Here is a 9,341-nt window from a genome sequence, read left to right as displayed (position 1 = left end):
AAAGAAAAAAAAAAAATTAGCAGTTTATTGAACGAAAAGAATAATTTTACTGAATCTAAAATTAGATACAGAAAATAATTTTGTTGAATTATCAAAATAATAATTGTGTAGAGTATTTAATCGTTGATGACAATGCTGCAAAAAGTTTTAATATTCTAGCAATTAATTTGAGCGTCTTACATAATTATTTTTATTTCGAAGATTCAAACAAAATTATTTTAAAATCTACATTTACCTAAAATTTTTTAATACTTCCGCAAGACCATTTTTTCCGTGTGTAATTAAGGATTTATAGTCCGTTCTTATTTTAAAGCCATCTTAAGTAATTTCTTAAAAGCTAATATGGCTCTCTGATTGGTTAACAGCTTAAGATTGTACTTAAGATGGTTTTAAATATAAGATCCGATTATGAATATCAGTCATAAAGCAGTATTAATATTTTAAAACATTATTTAAGACAATCTTGAGATAAGAACCAACTATATGAATATCGCCCTAAGAGTTTTTTTATTCTAAATATTAGCTCTTAAATTAATTTATAAACTCTACGAAGCTTTCTATGTGCCAATCTCGATAAAATAAGGGTAATTTTTATTTAAAAATCAAATCTATGTTACTTTACTTCCGCTTTTTCGTAACTACGTTGGAATACATGTGCGCAACTCTGCCCGCGGCAAACAACTTTAACATTTTTCTTCGCAAACGGTTCTGTGATCAGCGACCGACTAATTGCCGTGTGATGGAATTGAAAGTCATATATTTTGCCTATGAATATTATGTTCACTTGCGCAGGCAAAAGGATGGGGCGGCCAGAAGACGGAGACGATGGGTGGTTCCTCCGAATCGAGATTACGAAATTATGATCGTGCATATATCATTCACCGTTTGCATGCTCGTTTTCCTCGCACCAAGAATCCCGGGAGTCACGCGAAACGCATATTTGAGTATGCGATTAATGCGCTGACGTTTCGCGGATACATTCTTTTCGACACTTGAGATTTTTCAGGCGATCCCCCTAATCTGCGAAACTCGTTTTTTGCCGCCTTAATGCTTAATGAGCGGGTGCCACCAGCTTCAATTAATTCTCGTTATAATCGGCACAACTTTTATTCTCTGCTTCACTATCGCCTCTAGGCTCTAGACGATCAATATTGTTACGTAATATTTGAAATTTACGGTACTATTGATCGTCTGAGACTATATTAAGCTTCTAGACTATTAGTCTTGAATTGTTTAACTTCTAGAGGGGGTATCAATTTTTTTAATTTTGCAGTTTTTTCTGAATAAGATTTTTTATAATTAATTATTTTATTGTATTCTTGCATCAAAATATAACATTGTTTCAGCTTTTCCGTCTTGAAAAGATTAAAAGCGATATTAATAATTTATAAAATAACAAAATGATTATTAAATATTACAAAATAACATAAAAATAATGATTGTACAATAATATTAAATATATATCTCAAAGCTGCTTTATAAATATCATAGAAATAATTTTAATCCCTTCAGTTAAATAGCATTTTATTATTTTTAATTTCTATGTGTATCAAAATATAAATCAATCCAATTCTGTGATTGAATTATCTAGTTACGAAATCTATGTTAACAATGTTCATACTAACGTACGCATTTAGTAAATAATAAACTAAATTTAAGTGAGTACGAAAAACACCAATTTAAGTTTTCAATTAATTTCTAAATTGTTGAATTATTGTTTTAATTAAATTAATAATTAAATTAATTAAAACATATTGAATACAATCGCAACTTACAGAAATGATTAAAAATAATTCAAATTGGATAATTGGAATTATTTAAGTGCTGAAGCATAATTTTAAAAGCTCTTATTAAACGATAAAGCAAATGTCAATATAATTGTTAAAATAATTTATATCTACGCTTATTTATGACAACGGATGTGAAATATAATTTTCCATATCCGCAGATGTACTTGGAAGAAACTATTATTATAAAGGGGAACGAAATATAGAGGAGGCGCAACTAAAATGAACGGACCTATCATCGAAAATTGAACTTACGATTATATACCGGTTTCGATCCCTGTGGTATAAATGTGCCACTGATGATTGGCATAAACGCGACTCCCGGTCGGAAATTCGGCGAGCCGTCCCGAAAGTTCCGTCGACACACTCGGCCGCACCGGGATACTCGCGCCGCTTGAGACAACCGGTTCCTGTGGAGATTACGGTCGACCGGTAATTCCCGTTTAAATCAGACTTGTCGATTACGGTTGATCGGTACTATGATTAGACGGATATCGCAAAATATCGGATTACATTTAACTACATGCCCTGTGTACTGCTAATAAATGTCTAGACTATTCTGGAAGAGACCTCACATCGAGGGCCCTACTCTCATATGACGTTAGCTGTCATGGAGCGAATAATTAGCATGACCGATTTTGCGCCTGATTTCATCCTGGATCGTTATCTCCTATCGAGAGAATTTATGAAATAGACTTTTCTTTTTTTTTTTTTCGCGACCGGCCGGATGCAAATTAATCGGCGCCGCGGCGACTTACCCGCGGCGGACGTGTGATACGCACGTTCCTGCGCGTGAATAATACGTTTTGGACCGCGGTATATTTTAAAGCGCGTTGCGTGTTCTCGTCACATTCGTTTTGCAAGAGCTATTAGAATATAGAGTTGGGCGCGCCGATCGAATGAATCTCGATTCGAATCGGCCATTCTGCTCTCGGTATAATTTAACCATATCATTTTCGTCACGATGATCGATGGCGATATGTTCGGCTTATCGATCGCGAAATGATTAACTCGCTTATTTCCGATGGAGACGTATGAAGTCAAGTTTATAGTATCACTTTTCCTGAAGGAAATGTAAAGCATAGAACAGAGTAATATTTAATGAGAGTTGTAATATTTAAATATTGACTGATGTACAATGTTTATTTCTACATGTATATATTTTAGTTAGGCAATTACTATGTTATAAAAAAACTCGCACTACTCTCTAAATTTTTTGAAGTGAATGTCACTTTAAAAGAATAAAAGTTCACTTTTTTGGAGTGAGATTCACTCCAAAGAATTTTACACTCCAAGTAAATAGTTATGGAAATTATTAGGACCTGATGAATTAATTTTTACATACATAATTTTGTACACCTTGAGTTAAAAAATTATTAACAAATAAATGGGGAACCAATTTTATATTGCCAAACATACCCTACTGTCTCGATTTCAAAAGAAACAAATTTGAAATAATAACAATTGATAGATTTTCGTTTGCACATCTAGTTAAAAAGTTATTAACAATTAAAGTTTCAAGGACGTTTGATTATATTATTAAATCTTATGTTTATAGCATCTTTTGTGTACTATACGCCTGCATTATAGATGAAAATAAAACTTGATTCCACCGGGTCCCAATTTTCAATATAATTAGTGTAGGGTACGTCCTTCGAGGATTGACAATTAATATCACAAGTTTAAAGGAACTTGCAGCAAAGCTTACACGCGCGATATAATGGCACCAAATTACTCGCTTTTATCACACAATTAACTTAAGACTACGGGTACTCGTCGATAGGGAATTTAAAAGTTTCCTGCATCATTAGATTTCGGTCGGTTCTTTATCTCTTCGGCGAATGTACCGAGGGGGGCCTTTAGCATTCTCCGTTCGCAAAGCTAACAAATTGTCAACAGCACTTAACGTGTCAAGCCGAGGGATATCCAGCCGAGACGTAACGCGTCTAAAGTAGCCTAAGATCGAAGTAATCGAGAAACCGGTCCGCTAAATTTTCGTGGCTGTTTCACGGGGATCAGGCAACCAACAGCAATACCCCGATACCTCACTCTTCGCCGGTCGTCTACCCTTGAAAGCGCATCTCGGGAGCAAAACTTATCGATCGCGTGTGTCGCCGCATGTAACCCCTTCTTCTTCCTTCCCTTCGGCTTGCCGCTGATATCCTCTCGTTCATCATATACGATCCTCTTGACTCTCACTGCTTGTCACCGTACTCACCATTTTACACCCGATAAAACCTCTTTACGCGTTCTCGAGACGGATTCTGGCGAGCGAGAGAGAGAGAGAGAGGAAGAGGAAAAGAAAGAGAGGAAAAATAACGACAAAAGAAAGAGAAGGAAAGGCAGGCGTCAACTCCCTATCGCGTGACGCATTAATAAGCCGCGCAAGAATCTCGAGATTTCTCCCTTGGGAGGTGGCGATCGAGATGGTCCATATAACACATCGTGAAAGCACTCTCTTGACACAATCGGTTGAAATATTTTCGAGAGAAGCCTCGTAAAAATTCGAGATATCGCTTATGAGTGTCTTTGCCCGCTTGCAGCTCTCAACCGTTCGTCTGTCCGTTCGTCCGACCATCCGGGAGCATCGCAACGCTCGAGTGCCCTCGTTGGACCCCACAAAAGGTCCATTCCGGGCGTTCCGGACTTTACGACTGGCTGAAAACGAGGGGGGAACCGGAGTCTACTCCTCTCACGATCTCTTTGCCGTCTCTCCGAAAGTACGAGTCGCCAATGCCGACACTCATCGCGGTCGTATTAAAACATATTCTGGATAATGCTGCGTCGTAGAGATACGCTCTCGCGTGAGCAAGAGTACTATAAGCAAGCTGGGAGAACGGCGAAAGTCATACTCTCCGTGCGAATGGACCATCTCTGGCTGTGGAACGACCGCAACAATTATGTGCGACGTGTTATATACAACTTTATGTACAACTTTACACAGTGCGATTCGTCGCAATCGTAAAATGATATAGTGTAGCAAAGTTGAACTCGTATAAAATTATCTTGAAAGTATCATACTTTCTTTTACACTGAAAGAACGACTTTGTTAAAAGATCTGAAATTTTGTTGGATCTGAAATTTTGTTGCAGATCTGAAAATAATTTTGTTGGGAATTCAAATTGATTGTTGGAATATTAAATTTTGTGCAGCTTATTATTTTTGAGTGTGAGCAAAATTATTTTGATGATCCAGCAAAATTATTTTCTGATCCAGGATATTTTCAATAAAATAAATTGAATTGATTGTTAGAATATCAACCATTTTTATAGCATTGCTTGTCACTTTAAGTTTTCAAATTTAATTTGGTGGACCAACAAACTTATTTTTAGATCCAGCAAAATTTTAGTAAAATCTTTCAGTAAAATCGTTCTGTGTGTGGATATTCTCAAAATTAGAAACAGTTTCTTAAGCAAATTTTAAAGATTCAAGAGAATCATAATTTGTGACATAACCGAGTATATTTAGCGTTAAAAACCTCTGTCTTAGTGCCTGAATATTTTCAATAACAAAGATTGAAACATCATTCTTAAATTAACCGTCAGTCACGTTTCGAAGGAGCAAACGCACCTCTCGTAATTTTCTCATAATCTTCCCATTAAATTTCCATTAGCATAAAACCCTCTTTTCCGCGATTCATTGCTCATACATCTGATCTCATTATTCTCGATGCCGTCATTTCTGACACACGTGTCACTTTGGGAATGGCTGACAATCAGCGTCGATGACAGCTTCCAGTCACGAGCAACACATCCGAGATGCGAGATCAATAATTCTGACGAATTGGATAACAGAGGATAAAGAGAGACCGAGATGATGAACGAACACGTGATCGTTGTGCGATCAGAAGCGGATTCCGTGAAGAACGCTGCCTCACTCGTGCATGTCGAGGTCTATGGTTCCGTGACGACACCCGGTCCCGTCGTTGCTCGCGATCGCACGGCGTCATACCACCGATCGTCGCCGGTTGCCGCGCCGTGAACAATAAGAATTCGACTCATAACATTCAGGGTCGCAAAGCGCGACATCTCTCACTCGCGGAGGGTGTGCAAGGCCGCGTGCATACTCTTCGCATGGTACGCAGTATCGCTCGCCAATACCAGCCACAATCCAGCCGATATATTTCTCGCAAGGTGATCACTCGATTACCGCTCGATCCCTCGGAATTGCGAATTACGTATGTGTTTGCGCGCGCGCGCGGGCTATGGCTCCTGCGTACGTAATGACGGCCATTACGTATACCGCATCCGCGTTATGGAACGCACCGTAGTTCGAAACGCATTCGATTACATTACCAAGGACGTCTACGTATGACGAGTGAACGATGTTACTTTATGAAATGCAAAATCGGTTTTTCGTAAAATTAATATACGGTTCAGGCGGCGCGATGGACGTTGTACCTCGTAATTATATTGACGTATTTATAACGAGGCACAGCTATCAATGTTCTCAACTGGACTTCTTGCATGCGCTAAATTGCGACACTGACAGAGCGAGGGGACACCCTGTGCGAGGAGCTATCCCGAGCTACCTATGCGATATAATTCGCTTTTAAAAGGATTGCGTGTCGGTAAATGCCATGTCGGTTGGTCCGGTATGATCTATATTACGATGAGATATTAGATATCCGCGGAGTCAGTAACCTGTGATTTGAGCCGCCATTTTGCAAGACTAAAGAAGGATCTTCATCGGGACATCGCTTTTGTCCCGGCGAAATATTAAAGCTGTTCCGCCGCCGTGATCTTCGCCCGAAGATCGCTTCATAGAGAGATATTGGACATCTCCGGTGGTCTAGAAGAAATATGGTCCGCTGCAATGTACCACGATGATGCGTTTGACCAACGAGCATTTGAATGAGATATTTGTATCAATATTGTATGATAAAATCCTCGACACTTTTTCGTTTTTTTTCTTTTCCGACTTTTCTTTTTCTTTCCATGCGCCTTCGTTCAACGAAAATAAAATTATCGATCGGATAATTGAAGTGTAATTATAAGTTATGAAGCTCTCTCTCTCTCTCTCTCTCTCTCTCTCTCTCTCTACCATAAAATAAACGTAAATAAATAGAAACGTCAGATTTTCTTCAGATGATAGAAAGAAATTTTCAGAAATCAAGGAATCAAACGCGCTGTGTGCTAAAATGTTAATAATGACACACATTTGATAAAAATAAAAGCCTTTGATTGGACTGTGTCTTGCGCATTTTTTCTTTGGATTATTTTTCTGTTAATAACTTTTTCTGTTAGGGGCACTTGGTTAAGTAATAATCTCTATTTTTCTCTTTTTTTCAATACACAACTTTATAAACACTTTCTAAAAAACACTTTAATATTTGTAAGAATTAATTAATTTTTTTATCTACTTGTCAAAATGATGAAAATTAACTTTAAACGACTCGATAATTGCTTTCCATTTTCATACAAGTGATACTGAGTCTAAAGTTATATATTTTATACTCAGATAACGTACTCAGATGACGTACTACTTGCTTACTTTGGTGACAAAGTTATAACATAATAACACAAGTTTGTAACCTGACTTTTAATATGAATTAACAAGCTTAGATTTCGAGCTTGTGTAGATTGCAGGCAAAAACTTAATTGAATTTCATTTACTAAAATAAAAAGAAACATCAGTGCATTCAACTGAGTTATGATGTCAAATGCGAATTATTATCTGAGTATCTTGATGTAAATAGAAAGCAACTATTATATAAGTAAAAAAATCATTGTGTATGCTATATCAGTAATTATTATTACGTAGTAAAGGAAACCATTGTGTATACTGTAAAGGATTAAGAAAAAGATGCTAAAGAATAGGAGAACCAGGAGAAAGCCGCACACTTTTGTATCATCAATAATATCTTATATAATTCTTCAGAACTTTTGTTCAAGTTTGAAATGGTCGCATAATATTAATATCTTGAAAATATATTTTTTATGGGACATTGATTAATGTTAATTCTATTTAATCATCATTGCCCTCCATTAATCATCATTATCCTGACCAGTTGAGATTAGGATACTTAGGGGCTGAAAGTACAAGGCTTTGTAGAATTAACTAAAGGGGAAATCATCGAACACAAATACACGTAGATACGAATTATACTTGCAGCTCTGGATATACACTTTGCGGCGAAGGCAGAGTAAGATAGATTCGCCCGTACAAATATCGTCCGAGTACTCAGGCGTAACCGGTGGCAAGAGGGTGCAAATATCGAGCGGACATCGGCTCCTCTCCATCCGCTCTCAGTGATGCATGACGCGATGTTACTGACCCTATACGCCCACCGAAACAACCCTATTTTCCTCCCTCGATTCCGCCTCCGCTACCTCCGCCTCATCGTTCCACCCTCAAGGACCTCGTCCGGCGCTCTCACTCTCGCTGACCCGCCCTCGGTTATTTATTTCCATTTATTTCGAACATCGGATCCCACACTTATATTCTTCGGCCTCGTCGCGCCCTGTTACGACAAACGAACCTCGCAATATATTTTATTACCGCTCAAAATGATTTCGTGTTGCTGACGTACAAATTTCTTGGTTCCATTGTTGAATACAGCGGCTGAATTCACGCGAATAATAATTAGTAGTTTCAAGTGAAAAATGCTGGCGTCATTTTAATTCACGAATCGTGAATCTAAATGATTGTATTTTTCTTATGAAGAGAAGAAATTTGTAAAACTTATCAAAACAATATAAATAAAAATGAGTGTACTTGAAGTATTTTAAATATAAGTTATCCAGATTTTAAAGGACACTTTGGTAAAAAATTCTTGAGAATTTAAAACAATTTTTAAAAAAAAGTTAACATTTTGCATTCTTACCTTAACAAATATAATAATTGTTCAACTGTATTAATTTAACGAAAATGAAGATTAACACGTTAGATGGCAAGATAAATTATCGTTTTTATTATTATCCCTAACATAATTTATGATTAATAGATTGTCTCAGCTAAAAGCTCGTACTTACAACGCAGAATTTTCATTAAGAAAATCTAACGTCGAAAGAGAGAAAGGGAGAGAAGGCGAAGGAAGCCGGGCTCTCTTAATTGACTTCTCGCGGTGTTCACGTTGGACGCTGTTTTCGCAGTTTCCGAACCCTTCCGCACCACTGATTTAATTAACGAATTGCATTAGTGCATTGGGGAAACGGAAGCAAGTCAAACATTATACTCCGCATGGAGCCGGATACGCGTTCGTCCGCGTGAATGGAAAGTGTAAGCAATCTTCCGAAGGGTGGAAAAGCGACGGAGAGATGTGAGCTGAGGTTTCTCGTTCGAGCAAGGTTCAGGTTAAAGCTCGACATTATTTATTTAGGCTCGCAATCCGCCTCGGCATCGCTCGTAATTTTCCCGCTTGTCCGGTTGTATGCCGAATGCGAAGACAAGGACTGGCCGCGCCTGTCTTTCCGCATCGTTGTGTTGTCCGGAAAGAAAAAAATTCCCGGGTGTGTTTTTTCAGCTCCTGTATTGCATAGTCGTGCGCAGGAGCAGCCCTGAGAATCGCAGCGTATATAAACGCTTATTTCTCTGTGATTGTGATCGGAGAAA

This window comes from Atta colombica, unplaced genomic scaffold (genome assembly GCF_001594045.1).
Source record: "Atta colombica isolate Treedump-2 unplaced genomic scaffold, Acol1.0 scaffold274, whole genome shotgun sequence".
In the NCBI taxonomy this organism is placed as follows: domain Eukaryota; kingdom Metazoa; phylum Arthropoda; class Insecta; order Hymenoptera; family Formicidae; genus Atta; species Atta colombica.
This window is presented reverse-complemented; position numbering follows the sequence as displayed.